This window comes from Pelodiscus sinensis, chromosome 6 (assembly GCF_049634645.1).
Source record: "Pelodiscus sinensis isolate JC-2024 chromosome 6, ASM4963464v1, whole genome shotgun sequence".
Lineage (NCBI taxonomy): Eukaryota > Metazoa > Chordata > Testudines > Trionychidae > Pelodiscus > Pelodiscus sinensis.
Genome location: NC_134716.1, coordinates 113,809,069 through 113,828,104, shown reverse-complemented (window position 1 = coordinate 113,828,104; position 19,036 = coordinate 113,809,069). Strand labels below are relative to the sequence as shown.

Below are 19,036 nucleotides of genomic sequence, written 5' to 3'. Positions count from 1 at the left end.
AACCTTTGTGTTTCATAGGAGTATCGCGTATACAGCTGGTTAAAGCAGAGTGAAATATTTTGAAAACTAATTTTTGAGGGAAAAAAATGAAGATTTGTTTTTCAATTTTGTGTTGGTTTTGCTGGATTGCGCATTCTAAAAAATACCCAAAACAACCCTCCTCATTCAAAATTTTTGTGATATTTTCAAAGTAATGTACTTTGATTGTTTCCATTGGAAATGATTTTGTGTGGTCATTTCTTTTAATTTCATTTAAAAAAAATCAATGTTTTAAGAAAATACTCCTAAATTGAAACAAAACATTTCAGTTGAGGTTGAACAAAGCATTTCATTTGACCCAAAATATGCTATTTCCAAGTTTTCAATTAATCAACACTTTTGGTATTGCTCTGACCCCAGACTCTTTTTTTCCCCCCTCTAGATTTTCTGAATTGCCAAAGAATCCATGATTTACCCAACTCTAGAACTGAATGTACTGACTTTATGCCATTTTGGAGTTGTCCTGCACTCTGTCCTCTTTGTATCTTCAGACTGGAGCTAAAGAGATAGAGTCAGGGTCAGGATCCAGTCCTGAAATGGTACCGCAAGACATCTGTACAGATAAAGAATGAGGAAAAAAAGGCCCTAGAGGATAATACATAGCACTTTATAGAGGCGTTTATGTCTTCAAAGCACACAAATCTTGTTACAGAGGTTTATGAGTATTCTATTTCAGTGATGATAGAATTGACAATCAGAACAGAGGTTGAATGACTTGGCTATAATCACACAATAAGTCAGTGACAGAACTGGGATCAGAAACCAGGAATTCCTGAGCTCAGTCATCTAGTCCCTGGTGCTTCCAAATTGAAAGCAGAGGATTTGTAAAGATGCTGGATGCCTCTGTGATTAAATTTTGCAGTTACCTGGATCTTGAATCCAGGCTTGCAGGGTTCACAGTAACACTCAAGCTCTAGCCCCGTGCCCTGCAGCCTACTGCCAATAACTTACCTGGGACACTTGAAGCCCAGCCTGAATGTGAGTCTCTGCTCCTGAGGTCTGATTGTCTGAGTCCATGTGGCTGAATGGGCCACTGGCCCTATTTAAGTCAGCACTCATAACAGGAAGCTTTCTGAACAATTGGGCTCCATCTTGCTCTGCCGTGTGTGCCTTTGTTCTCCTAGCTTCATTTCTTGGCATCCTGACCCAGTTTGACTCCTGGCCTGGTTCTGACCTCTAGTTTGTCTCTTGCATCTGACCTCTTGTAATCTTGACTCCGGTGCCTGAGGCATGGTTCTGCCTCTGACCACCTGATATCCAGCTGACTCTTGACTCCTGTTCCATGATTGCAGACTCTGGCTCTGACTAATGTGTCCAGCCATCACAGACATGAACCAATGACTGGAGGCTGAAGCCAGACAAATTCAAAGTAGAAATAAGGCATATATTTTTGACAGTGAAGGTGATTAAACATTGGACCAAACTACCTAGGGAGATGACAGATAATCCATCTCTTGATGCCCTGAAATCAAGTCTAGATGCCCTTTTGTAAGATATGGGGCTAGTGAAACACAGGTTATTAGTTTCAGTACAAGAGCTACTAAATGCAATGCAGCTATACAGGAGGTCAGACTGGATGATTAAATGACCTTAAAATCTATGAATGTTTCACTGCCGTTTCTCAGTTTTTCTTATAAAAAACACACAAGAAGCCATCTTCTCCTGTACAGCTCTATCAGCCAACATGTTTGTACTTTTGCAAGGTAATTATCAATGCTAATTCCCAATGTCAATGAAAATGGGAAGAGAAGAGCATTTTTGGAACTTGGAGTGAAATTCTTGTCTCATTGAACTCACGGTCATTTTGTCATTGACTTCCATGGGTCAGGATTTCCCTCTAGGTTTCCAGATGAGCAAAAATAAGTTAATACCATCAAACAAAATGCTTATAGGCCCCAAACATTTTTCAGAATGCCTTTCCTGGGAAATTTACAAATAGTGGCTTTTTGTTCTGTATTGGGGTTTCCTGTTCCTGACCAGCTCTCCTTATGACAGTTGGTATTTCCCCAACAAAGCACTCTCACCATCTGTGTCAGGAAAATGCTTGTATTGTTTATCTGCAACATGCCATAAATACAAGCCAGCTACCCTTAAATCTTCCATGCATGACTGTAGGAATAAATTTCTCTGTGCTGTGTACTGGAATTGAAGCACTCATAAAGGCTGAATACATCATGTTGAGCAGCTGAACCTTTGCCTTTTTTCCCCATTAACCCATGTACTTTCTTTACCTTTCAACAAGTACCGTGGTATTTTCTCTAGGCATGGAGGAAGGATATTGTATTCTGCACTATAAATTAAAAAGCTCATTCAGCAAAGTTATAAGTGGTGAGAATATAAATGTTTTTTCCCCTCTTACTGGAAAGAAGCTTTTAGACCTAAAATGACTCAGCAAGGTTCAGATTTTATTATAAATTGTTACACTATGTAGCAAAAGAGGCTTTTTTTCTCTAGTGTTTAGCATGTCTGTGCTGAAGATTTTAAAAAAAAGACTCATGACTTGTGCAGCGTGGCAATATCTCCACCATGAGTACTAGCACAGGTAAAAGAAAAGAACCATAGTCATAATGTAACCTATATCATTCTCACCTACTGCCCTTATAAAAACATACTGCAGATTATCCATCATCTGAGGTTGAACCTTGGACCTTCAAAACTAAGGTATTAGCTTCTACCACTAAAGGTTAATTCCTTTAAATCAGTGGTCCCCAAACTGTGGTGTGCATCCTTTTAGAGGAACGGTCAGCAGTTCAGGGCCATGGCCAGCCCTCATGGAGGCTGTGGAGGGAGCATGGTGCTTCCAGCACAACTCTTTCCCCAGACCAGCTTTGCACCCAGCGTCACTTCTTCACCAGATCAATCTCTGCCCTTACTCCCTCTCTAACCCTACCAATGCTGACCCAGACTGCAGCTTCTCTTTCAGCATGGCTCTGCCTGGCATTCACTCTGTCCCTCCCCCCAACCAGGTCCATTTCTAACCCAACTCCTTCCCCGTTCCCACTTCTGCCTTCCGCTCAAGCTCTGCTGCTGAGGAAGACTGGCTGAACAGTAATGAGGGTGAGTGTGGCCAGATTCCGTTGTTTGTAAGCATGGGATGCCACAGTTCTTAGGTGGATTACAGTTGCAGACACCAGATTCAGAAGAAACCTATGAGAAACAGGGTAGACCCAACCCAAACTGGTAGTTATTCCTTCATAAGATATACCAAACCAGTAAAAAAGTAAACTTTTGTCTCTGCACATTGGCTAAACAGCAGTCCAAACTTCAGTCTCGACCTTGTTTCAACACCAAGATACCAGACTTTATTGTGCGTTATTTAAAACCAGTTTAATCAAACAAATGGTGCTTTAAATACCAAGAGATCAGCCACATAGCCAGGTCATTATCCAATTCAATTGTTCTTCCACAGTCATGTTGTTGCCAATATTTTAGTGTCTGTCTGTTTATTTATAAAAGAAAGGGAGGAGAGTTAAAATGCTAAGGAAATCAAATACACACAAGAACTTTGCAATCACTGCATTAGGTTCGTAACATTGATGTTACAGACTGCTGCTTTGCAAAAACTCTCATGATGTCTAAGAGAAGTTGAGATCAGAGCAGGGAGCAGGCAAAATAGAGATGCTTCCAGGATCTTTCATATCTTCCCCCATGTTCAGGGGATGCTCTCAGTCTTTGCTTGTGGAAGGTTATCCGGCACAAGAAATAGTCTACAGTGACATAGCAAGTCACATGTCCTTGGCATGATTTGACAACTCATAGGAGCAGCTATTACCCATACTTTGGCTAAGGAAGGCATGTAATTGAGACACCTGTTTTTATGGCCCACTGTGAGGGAGGTGTTCTTTAACTGGGTCATCAACTTGAATAGTTCAGTCACATTGTGCTGTCTTGCTTCTATGTAAATTTAATATGGAGGATGTTAATCAGAAATGCATATGTAGGATGACCATACATAGTTAAAATCTTGTACTTCAGATATACATACATGCATACAAATAGGACAATCATATTTGATAGACTGTGACTTTAATCTTAATTCTCACTGTAGTTTCTCAAACTTCTATCAAGAAAATTATTAAATTTGATTACCTCTACAAAAATTGTGCGCAATTTCCTCAGGTTCTTAGAAAGATAAAGTTAAAACATGGTCACATCAAGTCATTCTATATTTTAAATCAGCGCACAGAAAGGAAAGGTACTGATTTTTAACTGGTATAAAACTCTGTTGAAGTAAATGGAGTGAGATCATAATCATGTTTAGACCTTTTTATGAATATGACTCAATTTTGGTGTCATGTTAGGAAGAAAAAACAAGAACAGAGTATAATAATAGGCAGAATATTGTGGACAGAATTGGGCCAATCATAATCAAGTTAAATTCTGATGGGAAGAAGGATTCAAGGTGCACTACATTAGTAAAAAAATTACGCAGAATGAAACACCAAGCAAGAACATTAACCAATTTCAAGTCACAGAATGAGGCAAATTTTAGTCCAAATTTCAGAGCAAAGGAAACTATACTTGACAGTTATCAAACTGTCCAAGCACATAGTGCCGCAGGCTTAGAATGCCTCATTTTAAAATTGACTGCATGTGTGTCTCAGAGAAACCAACAGGTCATTCTTCAGGGCAGGTGAGAAAATATTTCAATTGTCTAGGTAAAGGGAAGACTCCAGCATTGTCAGTAATTTTTCCTTAACAAGCACATTATGAACTGAAATCTGATTTTTGCTTCACCTGGCCAATCTCACTGAAATATATGAAATTGCTTGGGTGAACTGAGAACAGGTGTCTTTATCAACATATTGATGTATTGGAATTGCTTAGAAAAATAGTGTTTGTCTCCCAATATTTGAGATGCCAGCGTTATCTCCCATTTTATGTACAGGGAAAGGCTGCAGTGAATCAGAGCTGATGGTGTCATAAATACTGCTTTGTTCTGTTTTTAAATGGTGACTACTATAAATAAAGACCTATATTATTTATATTACTATAGACACCAGCTGAGATTAGGGTCCCATTGTGCTAGGCATTGTATATGTACATAGTGTGTGATGGTTCCTGCCCTGAAGTTTCTGATCTTATAGATAAGACAAAGGGTGGGAACATACAGAGAGATGAAGTGACTTGCCCAAGGTCACCCAGCTGGAGTTGGGACTAGCCCCTCTTCATTGCTATATTAGTTGATAGATTACATGGACCATTAGTTTTAAGTACGTAAGATTTCTGTGATGGTACTAGTGAGGGTATACTGTTGACATCTACCTCATGGAAATCTGGTTTAAAATGCCCCCACAAAGCTGCCACTATAAATAAATTTGAAAAGAATAGCTAAACAGATGCTTTTCTCCACATTATAGTTTAATTAAATTCTTGACCCATGAAAGTGTGGCAGGTAGACAGACACAGCTGAGACATTGTAAAATGATGACGGTATTCTTGCTGGCTCTGTTGATCTCTTGGCAAACTGGCCATTCGTGTAGATAAAAGCAGGAGAAGATAATGTCTGACCTCGGAACTCTAAATGGGGGCTACATGGAAAGCTGTTAATGTGTGTGGTGACATGCCGCTGGGCTTGTGACAAGAGCCTCATCAGAAAATGGAGCTTGACAAGTTGGAATCTTTCTTTTGTGGTTGGTGTTGTGATTATTTCAAAAGTTTCACAATTACATGGGATGTCTTCATTCTCAGAGCTGCCTTTAAAACTGAAAGAAAAAAGTCGTTTGTTGATGGCACAGTAATTATAAAGTAGTTACTTCAGACAACACAAATGTAATTACATTAAGTTTAATTACATATAATTAATTATACAAATATTTAAATTGTTATGTTGAATTTTACAGAAAGGGGTGCTGCACATTTTGTTGGTGTATAAAGCAGATGTGAATGAAAGAGATTGGAAGTCATCCAGAAATTGCCAATTTACAACTGGATAATCTGCTCTTGATTTACAATAATGCTGGAAATACGCACACGCACACACAATTTTTAGGAGATTCAACAGTGTTGTGCATAATGATGTTCAAGAGTTTCTGTGATTATCAGGGTCTAGTCGGTCTAGGGCTCCTTTTTTCAATGCCCGAAACTACAGTGACAAAGCCAGGAACTGAATTCAGAGAGCCCAAATTCTAGTACATTAACAGCATGTCTTGATCACTGTAGTTACTCCAGCTTCCCAAGAGTTGGTAATTAGGTTGACCTAGCACAGTCTATACTGGTGATTTTTCATGTTCCTGAAAGATGTATGTACATACTTGTTTCCATTATAGGCCAGTCCTTAGAAATGCTTAAGAAATTTGGAAATGAAAATAGGAATTTGTATGCACTGTCCTGTTCCATTGTCATTTTTCTATAGTCAAGGAGACAATGCTCTTTGGCATATATAGAGAAACCTAATACCCTTAATATGGCTGTTGCTTTAAAATAATAACGAACATTTCCCAAGCATGGCTGGAGTCGCCAGGACAACAACCTGGCAGTAGGGAGCATTTGCATCTCTGTCTTTGAGCAGCAGTGGTGTGTCAAAGCTCATCCTAGAACCCCCTCCCTCCATTTGACAGTTGCCGCAAATAAGAACAATTTATTCCTGACAGCTTTAGTAACAATATCAGCTAATTTATGCAGAACTTCTCCTGGGATAATTGGGATGCAGACATGCTCTGCATAAAAGCCAATGGGTACATAGAGATCTCCAGCTTACCAACTGCTACTCCTAGAGGAAGAGGCAGTAGGCCAAGCAGATTGTCCCTTTTCAGTAAAAATTATGGGTGATAAGGAGGTTTGAAGACAAAGAAACAAGCTTTTGACGGGTCATCTGTCAGAAGTCCTTGATAAGGCTGCTGGGGAAACAATGGGAAACCACTTCAAAGTGAACAATGCAACTTTTGAGAATGTGCCAACTTAAAAAAAAAATAAAAAGGGAAACAGACATGTCGACACTTAAACATGTTCATCCAGCAACATATTTTTTTCAAGGTTTTTCACTTTGATTTATACATAAGAAACAAAGAAGCTCCACTGAGGGGAAAACAAAATATTCCATATTTTAAATAAAGATCAATAAATGAGGAATTTAATCTGGTCAGTGAACTGAAGTGTGTGAAAAGAGGAAACGAAATGCAGATTAAAGAAAATACAATTTGTGCAACAATGGTGATAGTAAGGGGGAGGGAAAAAGCTGTTGTTTTCCTAATCTTGTTTTTGTTTCTTTGAAAGTTAAATGAAAGCAGTATTGGAGTGATGTTATTTACTAGAAATTTTCCTGAATTCTGGGAATATTTAAAGATATATTTAGTGCTATAGACAAAAATAATGAAAGAACTTTGCAATTAATCATATAAAGAAGGGACCTAAACCTTGGCTGGTGGAAATCAGAATACTTCCATTGAAGGCAGTTGGTCAGATTCTGCAGCTGTAAGTATTAATGCCACTTGAAGTTCGTGTCCTAGAGTCTTTAAGTATCACCCTAAAGATATGAAATATTTAAAAAGATTGTTCTGAAGCTCAAAGGTAGATTTAGTAAATAATTGTAGGCAGGGCTGGCCCACAACATTTTGGCACATGAGGCAGGGAGCTCACATGACGTCCCACATTCCCCCTCGCTTGGGCCAAAACTTTGGAAGGTCTCAATTCTGCCTTCTTCCTGTTCTATTCTTCTCATTAATTTTCTGTTTTATTAGAGAGAATACATATGCAGCAGACACAATTTTCTACACTCCTACTGGCGCCCTTTCCCTTCCTTCCCCCCCACCCCCTTCTCCAGTCTGGCATCTGAGGCGGCCACCTCAGTTTGCCTCATGGTAATGCCAGACATGATTATAGGAGCTGCAGCTTTGAGAGAGAGAGAGAGAGAGAGAGAGAGAGAGAGATTTGCAACTATACAAACTTTTATTACTGAGACTTACAAAACTGAATCATCAGTTTTCTGTCTTCTTAACCATTTTATAGTGTTTCTAGATTTCAAAAGACATCTTTGCATACAGAAGTCCTGCTGCAATTTTTGGTTGGCAACAATATATTTCTATTTCTTAGAGTCTACATTACATTTATCATTAATTTAGTGACCCCTACTGGGGAGGATCAAGATGATCAGATTCGAATGTCTGTGCTATTTGATTTTGTGAGAAACTAACTTCTCCAGGCTGCATTAGATGCTTCTTTTTCATCATTTTGATCATAGGCAGCTGATCACTAGTCTTTCGAGAGAATGAGTGATTGAAAGGAGTAATTGAAACTGTGACCAATTAGAAAAATAAAGTATTTATCATAAACCTTGCCTTTTGGTTGTTCCTTCTGTTGCATTGATGATCTTGTTCCATGTGAAATGCAAAGAACTGCTTTTTGATCTTTTTCCAATATTTTTGTTAAACATCAAAAGGTTCAGATGATTATATGTCCCCTTCTCAGTCTGATTCACCATCACAATGGCATCATTTGGTTCCATGTGACAGCATGGTTTTTTTCTGGTTTTGTTGTACTGTATTTCTGGAATTAAAATTTTTGATAGTGGCATGAACAACTCTGAGGACTGGAAATTTTCAGCTCATTTCCATCACTATGTTTTTCTTTGTTGAACTTTTTTCTCTCAGGTGCTTTGCTTCCCTGTCCTCCAAAGGAATGCACAACAAAGACATTCTCTGAATTAAAGTGGCTTCTAATACAAGACTCCCAAAATTTGACCAGGCATATGGCAGTAAACAGATATGTGAACAAACAAAACAACCAGTGGTCTGCATGATTGACAGATCAAATGTACAATTGGTATTTTCTACTGCATTTATATAGGTTTTGCTTGTACAGTGGGTGCAGATATCAATTGAAATTGAATTTTATAACCTTTCTTAGGTCTCCTTTCTAGTCAGTGTTTACATGTAACAACCAACAACCTTAACAGGATCTACAAATGAACAAGAGATCAGTGTGAGGTGGAATCAAGTGCATGGTGTGGATTTTTTTTATCCTCTCATAAGAACGGTCATATTGGGTCAGACAAATGGATCATCTAGCCCAGTATCCTGTCTTCTGACAGTGGCTAGTGTAAGATGCCTCAGAGGGTGAACAGAACAGGAGAACATATCAAGTGAAGCTGTTGTCCCATCCCAAATTGCAGCAGTTAGATTTTGGGGCACCCAGAGCTTGAGGTTGCATCTCTTACTATCTTGGCTTATAGCCATTGACAAATCTGTCTTCCATGCACTTAACTAAATTTTTTTGAACCTAGTCATATTTTTGGTCTTCCCAATATTCCTTGACTAGTTCCACAGGTTGACTATGCATTGTGTGAAGAAAAACTTAATTTTGTTTGTTTTAAATATGCTGCCTATTGATTTAATGGTTAATACTTGGTCCTTATCTTATGTGAAGGGATACCTAAAAATCCCCTTTTCACTTTCCCCAGAGCATTTATGATTTAATAGACCTGTATCATAGCCATCCTTAGTCATTTCTTCTTTAAGTACCTGTATTTTTTAAACTCTCCTCATATGGGAACTTGTTTCCCTTCTCTACACTTTTTTCCAATTCTAAAATAGCTTTCTTTTATATTAAGTGATCAAAACTACGCACAGTATTTTGGGTCTGGTCATACCATAGATTTATGTATAGGCATTATGATATTTTTCTCTCGTCTATCTCTTTCCTAATGTTTTCTAATTTTCTGTTAATATTTTGACTGTTGCTGCACACTGAACAGATGTTTTTATCCACAATGATTTCATATCCCTTTCATGAATGGTAACAGCTAATTTAGACCCCATAATTTTGTATGGTTAGCTGGGATTATGTTTTCCATTGTGTATTACTTTGCACTTACCAACACTGAATTTCATCTTCCATTTTGTTGCCCCATATCCCCGTTTTGAAAGAACACTTTGCAATTCTCCACAGTATGATTACAACTGAACTAGTTTGAATAATTTTGTATTATCTGCAAACTTTGCCAACTCACTGTTCACCCTTTTTTCCACATCCTTTATGAATATGGTAAGTAACACTGATTTTAGTACAGATCCTTGGGGGAGTTGGCTATTTATCTCTCTTCACTGTGAAAATTGACAATTTATTGCTACCCTTTGTTTCCTGTCTTTTAACCAGTTACTCATGCTTGAAAGGATCCGATGACTAATTTGAGTTAAGAGTCTTTAGTAAGGGTCATTGTTAAAGGCTGTCTGAAAGTCCAAGTACTCTATGTACACTTGATCACCCTCGTCCACATGTTTGTTGACCCCTGGGACACATTCTAACATATTGGTAAAAGGCTAGATTTGAATGTCCTGAAATTTGAGTGTTTGTAATTTTGCGACCTGATCTGTACACACTGAGAGGTGACTTAGATCAGCTAAAAATACAGCACAATTTATGCATAAGGAGAGCAGTTGGTTGAATCTGGGGCTCTTGGGGAAATTTTGCCTGGTCGTACTCTGAACTTAGGCAACAGATTTTGGATATTTCATAATCACATATTTCATGGCTGTTATTTTCCTTTCTGTAGAAAACTCGCCTCTCTCCTTGTTTTTCACCCTGCTAGTTGAGATACAGTGGGATACTTGAGCTTTGTTTCTTGATACTTTTGTCAGGAGGTAGGTGGGGATGGGTTGTCCTCATTAGGGGGTCAGAGCATCTGGAGAATTTTCATTTCCCCTTGGTCTAACAAAGCCCAGATTTTGTCTGTTTCAGAGCAGGCTGCAAAAGCCTATATTCCCAAGTTGTTTCTGACAGGCAAGGCTGAATGGGAAAAAAGTACTGCCTAAGCATTGAGTGGCTTGTCATGCTGGCATATGGTCAGATTGACATATGTTTATGGACTTAGTTGCAGATAGGTTTAGAGCCTTGGATAGGAGCAGGTTTAAAAAATGCAAAAGAGTATATTTGGAGCTGGATTGTAGAATGTCTTCAGGTCAGATGCATGGGAAAGAGAATTCACAAGGAGACCATCATTTAAACCCTATGCAGTCTGCATGAAGGCCTGTCACTGCATTCATGAACCCCTGATGATTCAGCCTCTACTTGCATGTTGTTCGGGGGAGGGGCTTGGTGCTCTCTATACAATCTTCTTTCACTATGGTCTGCTTGAGAAGGTATTACACCTTTCTGAGTTCCCCGCAGAGAGGCATTGCCATTTCAGTGCCAACCGAGGACAATAGCTGAATGCCCAAATTTGGCCCTGTATCATCTTTGCTAAATCGAATATATTTTATCTGGTTGATTTTCAGTAGTCACCAAATGACTTCTTCCTGTAAGGGCAAGACAATGTCTCTCTGCAGAAGTTGTAACCATTGTCACATTATAGATCAGTTTGCAGTATTACAGAGTATTATAAGACTGCATTCTGGCAAAGTAAAAAAAAACAAACTCTATCTGCTCCCAGAAGAAACTGAATCCCTCAGTTTTTGATTTTATACATGATAAGTTTCTATTCAAGCATGTGAGAATCTATGAATGTTGACATGTTGATAAGAAAGTATGGCAATAATTCCTCCCCCTTCCCACTTCCAACTCTAACAAATGCAATTATTTTGGTAACATGAATATTCTATCACTTTCAAAACATATGAATCAAGAAGAACACTGTCAATTGGTCTTTGTTACTGAATGCGGAGTCAAAATGGATTCTGCTCAGAGAAACTTAAAAGTAAGTATATTGCTGCCTTCTGTGGTGCTGCTGCTATTTCTGCTGCAACATTAGCTGCACCCAGTGCTTGCATTAAACAATTCTTCTATAACTTGAACTTTTTCATTAGTTAGAATGATAGTCAGGGTGACAAAGTGAGGTTGAGAGTGAGAGAAAAATATTGCTGTTGTCATGTTACCAGTGACCTTCAATGAAAATACCGTGAAGGGCCAGTGACAATTTTTTCTGCTTGTAAAATTTTGTGTTCCTTGAGCTTTGGAGAAGCAACTTGACTGACCTAGCCAAACAGATTGAAGCATGCTGATTGAATGGGTCCATTGTAATAGTGTATTGCTGTACTGTAAGCTGCTGCTGATGGAGGTTTAAAGAAAAAATAGTGCCTGCTGGTAGTTAATGCACCAGGCAACAACAGACATGTGTGGCTAGTAAGATTTATTTGCAGGTCAACAGCTATACATTTACACCACTCTACCTTTCAGAAAGTAAAGTGATTTATAGTGGGCTTTTTTCCTATGCACCAACTATTTGTGTAAATGCAGCCTCAGAAAAGGGCACTTTATGTATTTACATTAGGAGAAGTGACTCCCAAAGTACAAGCCAGCAAAAGATTTAATTAACCTTTTCACTTGAATGTAGTTCCATTGATCATTTCCGTTTTCTTCCTCCTTGTTCAGTCTTTCGCTCTCCCTCTGTAATGGAGCCATGTTATCCTTACATTTGGATATTGCATGCATCAACTGCTCTTCAAAGCTTGGTTCCCTTTCAGTCCCTCAAAGCAACCATCTTTGCCTGCCCACACCCAGCCCTCAGACCTCACTTACTGATCTTGGCTGCTTTATTACTTCCTTGAATCATGATAAATTTTTAATTGAAAAATCAATATGGACCCAAGAGGGCAGGGTCAGCAGGAAGTTTTGTAGCCTACAAGGGATAGATCTTTAAAATATTAGTTTTACCTCAGGGCTTCATCACTTCGTTTGAAAGAATATTATTTATGGGAGTGCGAGATGAGAGCAGCTGTGTTAGAGAGACTGCATGCAAGTAAGTGAAGCTGTATTTTGGAACTATGATCAGAGGATCTTTTACCTTTGAGAAATTGATTATCTTCTTACTTGTAAGCATGAATCTGCTCATAGATTTAAAGGAGGCACAAAGTCCATCCCAGAAAGCTAGACAGCAGCTGTACCCTCAAATGACTTGGATGGGCATCCCTGTCTGGATCACTATTTATTCAAACCTCAAACTCAACCCAAACCAAAAATTTGTTGGGACTTAAATGATATTCATTTTTTCTCCTACCATTTTTAGTTGCCTCTGCCCTTTCTGTAGCTGACACTGGAAACAGAAATGCCAAGAAACAAAGAAGATGGCAGCTGCCATGGTCTTTCCAACCCGATAGGAGTAAGGAAGCCCAAAAGGTCTTGTGAGAGGATTGTGAAGCTTACAGATTGACTTCTCTGCCAGAGAAACACAGTAGTGATTGATGTTCTGATAAAACATGTAAACATTTGGCTATCAAAGCTGGATTCCCCATGTAATACAAAGCCAGGCAAAATTTAGGTGGTTCTGGGGTTTTATTACATAGACTGCTAAACTCATTAGAAATAACAGTCCTTTTGTTCTGTGTGTGTACAGCATCTGGCCCAATGGGGTCCTGTCATGGTCAATGACTTGGGATTGTAGGTGTTCCCATGTTATAACAATAATATAGTAATAATTACAAAAGTCAGTTCAGATTAATCAAATATAATCTCCTCACCTGAAAATTCAACTCAGCTGGAAACTTTCAATTAGCTCAAACTTAAATTCATCTCAGGATGACCAGATATAGTAAGAGTCACAATGCTGGGCTGTTTCATTCATGGTTTCAAATAAAAATCAGGTGAAATCTGGAGTTTTGACTTTTTGTTTGTTTATTTTTTGGCTTGCTGAACTACAAAGCACAAGAAGATGGCAACCCATATAATGAAACTAGGGTAATGTTACACGGCTTGTCGGTACTGTACTAGAAGTTGCCTCGACTAATTGTAATATCATAGTAGGAAATTGTTGTGTAATTCACTGTCACTGGCTTTGCACTATGTTGGATTCTTTGCAGCATTAGCATTGATCTGGACTCAGGGAGGGAAAGGGGGGTGAAGATGCACAGGATGTGGTTTAATTAGGTGGCAATTTTATTAACTCATCTGGGAAGAACCAGGCAATAATTGGTACCATGGAGGTCATGATTCCTTCTTAAATAATCTCCAGTGGCAGGAGGCACCCCACCCCTCTACAGCTGTTCCCCAGCCTGTTGCTAGGCACCTACTGCTCTCCACTCACATAAAGATGAAGTGTCTGGGGGATGTCTCCTCACTGCAACAGACATTAAAAGCCCTAATCCCTCTCCCCAACTTCTTTAAGAGATGCCTTCCCCGAAGTCCTCTTCCATGTCTGGCTTATCAGGGAATTAGATCTCTTATGGAATTTGTAGTAAATGCACTGGGTGCCCCCACTCCATGCCTGCTTTGAACCTGCCCCGCCCCGCCCCGCCTCATGGATCTTTGAACTACTGCGAGGAAATTGAGAAACCCACCCCAATCGGGCACTGAGGGAGAAATTCCAGCCTCCCCTGCCCCTCCCCGCACTGCCGGTGACTGCTGCAGTGCTCAGAGTGGAGTAAAGTCCCAGTCCTGCAATAATCCCAAAGGTGAGAGGGTAGTAGATGCTGATCTGGGCATAAGAGGGGGCTCAGACAGGATGGATATGATATATATATATAATTTATTTTCTAGATGTGCAGAGTCAAATGGGTTATCTGAGATCCGGTGGCTGCCCACCAGTTTACCTCATGATTAAGACTGCGATTCTGTCAGGAATGTCATGGAAGTTACAGATTCTGTGACCTTCCATGACCTCTGTGATATTGCAGCTGTATTGGCTGGTGTGGCTAGCACCAGGAAGCCTGATCAGCAGTCCCAGGAGGGGTCCCAGGGAGAGGACAAGCAATGGTGTTGGAGACTGCCCCCAAGATGCATCAGCCGCTATTCGGTGACTTTAGGCAACTGGCTTGGGGTAGCACCTGAGCAGCAGTCCTAGTGTCTGGCTCAAGGGAATGCCCGTGAAGTGCCCAAGCAGCTGTCCCCAGGACCTCAGAGCAGTGGGTGGCTGGGGATAGTCAGCCCCCAAAGCCTGTGCAGTGGGTAGCCATTGGTCTCATTGGCCCCCAGAGAGGCAACACCCCAGGACTCAGAGTTCCTAAATTTTAGTTAGGGGTACAGGTTGAACCTCTCTAGTCCAGCACCCTGGGGACCTGACTAGTGCCAAACCAGAGAATTTGCCCGACCACAGGAGATCATTATTGCCTAGCAGCATTACCAACCCTCCCACTGATTACTGGGCTCTTAGAAGACATTTAGGGTATATTAGAGTTACACAGCAGCACAAAACACTGAGAGAGAGGACTGACTGCAGTAAACAAATGTTATGGGACTGCGGGAAACTTGGCCACACCCAGGGTAAGTGGGCATCTGGCTGACTAAAATCATGCTGGACCTGGATGATGCCAGACTAGAGGGGTTCAACCTGTATCTATATAGTAGAAGTGCTGGATCGGTCATGGGTGGTTTATTGCCTGTGACCTGTCCATGATTTTTATTAAAAATACCTGTCACTAAATCTTGATGCCTTCCTCCCCCTCCCATCTCCCAACCTGCCTTATTACTTCCAACCTGTAAAGGAGATACTACCTCCCCTCCTCAGTCCAGACAAAGCTCCCCAACTTTGAAGGTCTGGGAGCTGCATTAATGCAGAGGGCTGTCATAAAGAATAAAGCAATGACTGTTTTCAAGTCACATTGTGTTTTCTATAAATTAGGGGGCAGATCTTGAAGACGGTACACAGTTTTTACATATTCAAAATTCCCACTGATTTCACTGACCCACTGAAGTGCTTTCGAAAGCTCTTCAGGTCAGTTCTCCTTGGTTTTTTATGTTTTAAATCCAATTATGTTAGTTATACTACTATTGCTGATCCAGCTTTACTGCTGCGGGGAGGCCAAAAGCAAGCAAACCTACTTTGCTGATTTGGAATGAAGATTCAGTTCTTTGAGCCAGCTCACTTGTAATGGGATTAGCCAACATGCAAGAAGGACTTAGTGCTCCATTTGCAACTGCAGAGAGGGTAAAGTACTGCCTTTGTATTATCAATACAGCTCTCTTCTCAGAGCATCTAATTAGGGATCTTCCCCTTCTTAGAAACCCACACAATTATATACTAAGTTAAACTGTTTCCAGCCCAATTTGCTCTCAGTTAGTGATTGGAGTTCATGATGCATGCTTTTAGCTTGCTTTGTATTGGAGGCTTTGGTGTGAAAGGTAACTCAATTTGTACTGGAAAACATTTAGCTTTGTAGGAACACTACCAAATTTGCAATTAGTAAATATGTATGCAGAAAGAGCAATTGGCCACTAATGGGGCAACTTATCCCATGTCTTATTGACTGCCTCAGTTTTGTCCATTATACCACCTTGAATATGAACTTATCCATAGTAAATGGTGCAATTAAGTTTAATTTGTTGAAAATAAAATAAAAATAGTTCATTTGTTTAAAACTGACAGAGCATCTCAGAGTCCCATAATTGGTGCCATATCTTCCTGCAAAAAGCATCTGCGCCTTATACTAAGCTAGTTAGGGCAACACATTGCAGATGATAAATCTTATTTATTTCCCTGGGAAACAGAAATTATTACTTTCAGCGTTGGATTGAAAACTGCTTGTCAACCAATTACTGGGTGTTTTTTGATCTGTTTGAGAGAGAGAGGGAGAGACCAAATCCTTTGGAGCTATGTGATTCCTTTTGAAATTTTGCTGCTTCAAACTTGCTTGAATGGAACTTGCTCTGAAGTATGAATTTTGAAAGAATCCGTAAATATTGGCTTTCACTTATTGATCTGACCATAAGCAGTTTCTCCATCACCTGCAAATATGAATTCAGATTCAGATTTTTAAAGCTCTCTTCTAGACATCAAAATGAAGATGCTTGTTACAAACATTTGACTGTTGTAAAATAATGCTGTGATTTAAAACCACAAAAGTAGGGATGTCCAAGTGACAGAGATTTGGATAGCATACGTTTGATGGCACTGTAGCCAGTAATTTTAAAAAGTGACTGATTTCTTCCACAATTAAAATCTTCCATTATGGTACTTCAAAGCTAATTTCTTTCATATTTTCCTGAATAGTTCTGTCCATTAATTTCACTCTAGGTAATGATACAATTATATGTAATCATTGTCAGAATTCAATATGCAACACATCAGTTCCTTTGTGTAGTGATTGCGCAGCTCCTTCAGCTGCTTAAATTTGGAGAGTTTCCATCGTGTGTATTGCCAAGAGCAGTTCGGGAGTTTCTGACATTTTGTTTGACATGAGTCAAAACTAGTAAAGCCAGGGTCTCTGGTAGTCTTTCCATGACCTCCTCCATCTTGTAGATGTTAATTTAAAAGCTCTGAGAACAAGAGATGAGCCAACAAGGAGTCCTCTTTCCCCATTTAAGGCAATGGTTAAAATGTTAATTTATGATAAATAAAGCTTAATTTGAAAGAAGCCTCTTAAATATGCAGGTGGTGTACCTGTTTAAAGTGCTAATGAAAAAAAATCATGTACATTCCCCTGAAGTATAATTCTTGAAAATAGAAACTGAATATTTATCAGACCCATTATAAACATTTTCTGTTTTACTGCTTACTGAAAGCCCAATCCTGCTGGCCTTACTCAGATGCACAGTGAGTATTCACATAAGCAAAGGATTGGATTGGATCTTTGTTTTGTTTCCTATCCCTTTCCTATCTTTGGGCCAAATACTACTCTCCTTACTTGCCTGAGTAGTCTCATTTAAGTCAGTGGAACTGTTTGGGTGGACAAGATATATAGGATTTCATTTGCTTTTTACTTAGTATAGGTCAAGAATTCCATTTTGCAACTCTTTATTAATGTGAATATTCTTTAACCAATAGACGTCTCACTGAAGTCCCCACATTTATCCTTGTTTACACGAGAGCAGGTGGCTGAAGTCATTAATGTGGCATGTGTGTAAGTGAGAACAGAACTGGGTACGTGGGTCTAACAATACATGTATAATGTTGGTTGGACTAACAATGAGGTCAGGGTTTTGCTAAATGGGACATAATAAGCACACAATGGCCTTGAACTTCTGAAGCAATGTGGGAATCAGGAGTCACTTGACATTCTGAGAACCTGATAAAGTGACATTTTTAGCAAAACACAAGTGCTTCAGAACTCTGGGGAATCCTAGCTGCTGACTGACAAGTCAGGCAATAATGATCTCGAGCACTGAAGGAATGGAAGAAGCCATAAAATCCACCCTTTTTCTTTCCCTCTGTCCTCAGATGTCTTTGATCATTAAATTCAGTGCATTCTTCATATAAAATTTGCTCCTTGAAAAGTTATCCTTTAATGTAAGGCTGATACATATTTCAGTAAAGTCCCCTGTAAAGTACAGATGTCCCAGAAATTATCTGCTGTCCGCCTGAACCCATGTGTTGGACATCTCTGGCTAGATCTTTGTTTTATAAAGAAGTTCTTTAAAATGTTTTGTCATTGAGTTTTTTTGTTCACACTTGCCCAACTAGTCATTGCTGATTCTTTATATCAAGGTGAAAGGAAAAAGAGAGATTGAGAGAGAGTGCAAGGGAGTTTAAAATCAAAGTTGTGTTGTGCACAAAGACAGTCAGGGAGGCTGTTCTGCTTGTAAATCATTAAATACTTGGGTAACAAAGTGTTTACTACTTGGAGCAAGAGATCAAGTGTTAGACCAGGAGTGCCCAGAGAGTAGCCCAATGACTAAATGCAACACATGCCCACACTCTCCTTGTAATTAAGGTAAAAATCTTTATTTTATATATATGTATATAATATGGATCTCATTCTCAATCATCCCATAAAATTTAATTATTATAGACTTTCTACAGGGTGTTTCAAAAACAACAGCACAAATCACAACACAACACTCCCAAATCAAAGCTTATAGGAAAGGCCTCATTTTCTATTGAATTCTGTAGAGTCTCAATGAAATTTCTGTAGACACCTAACCAGTGCTGCAGGGTGTTTCCATCTGGACAGGCACATCAGTTGCAATATTTCTTTTACTGCTGGTGTATTCATGCAGTAAACAATTTATATGGATCAAACAGAGGATAACCACTGTACACACACTCATTATGACTTTGTGCATTTATTTATTTAAAAAAATGGACAGCTGTATGAAGCCTTCATATTCCCGCCAAAATCCTATCACAGCCATCTACTGTACTGCACAAAGTCTGAACTAGGCATGCCCAAGATGAACCCTCATGTTTGGAATTTGG

At 39.4% G+C, this 19,036-nt stretch overlaps 1 protein-coding gene across 4 annotated transcripts in view; it reads left to right on the top strand.

Annotated features, from left to right (window-relative positions):
* DCC (DCC netrin 1 receptor) overlaps nucleotides 1-19,036 on the top strand; it is a 994,271-nt gene that overhangs the window by 278,961 nt on the left and 696,274 nt on the right. The window lies entirely within an intron of this gene.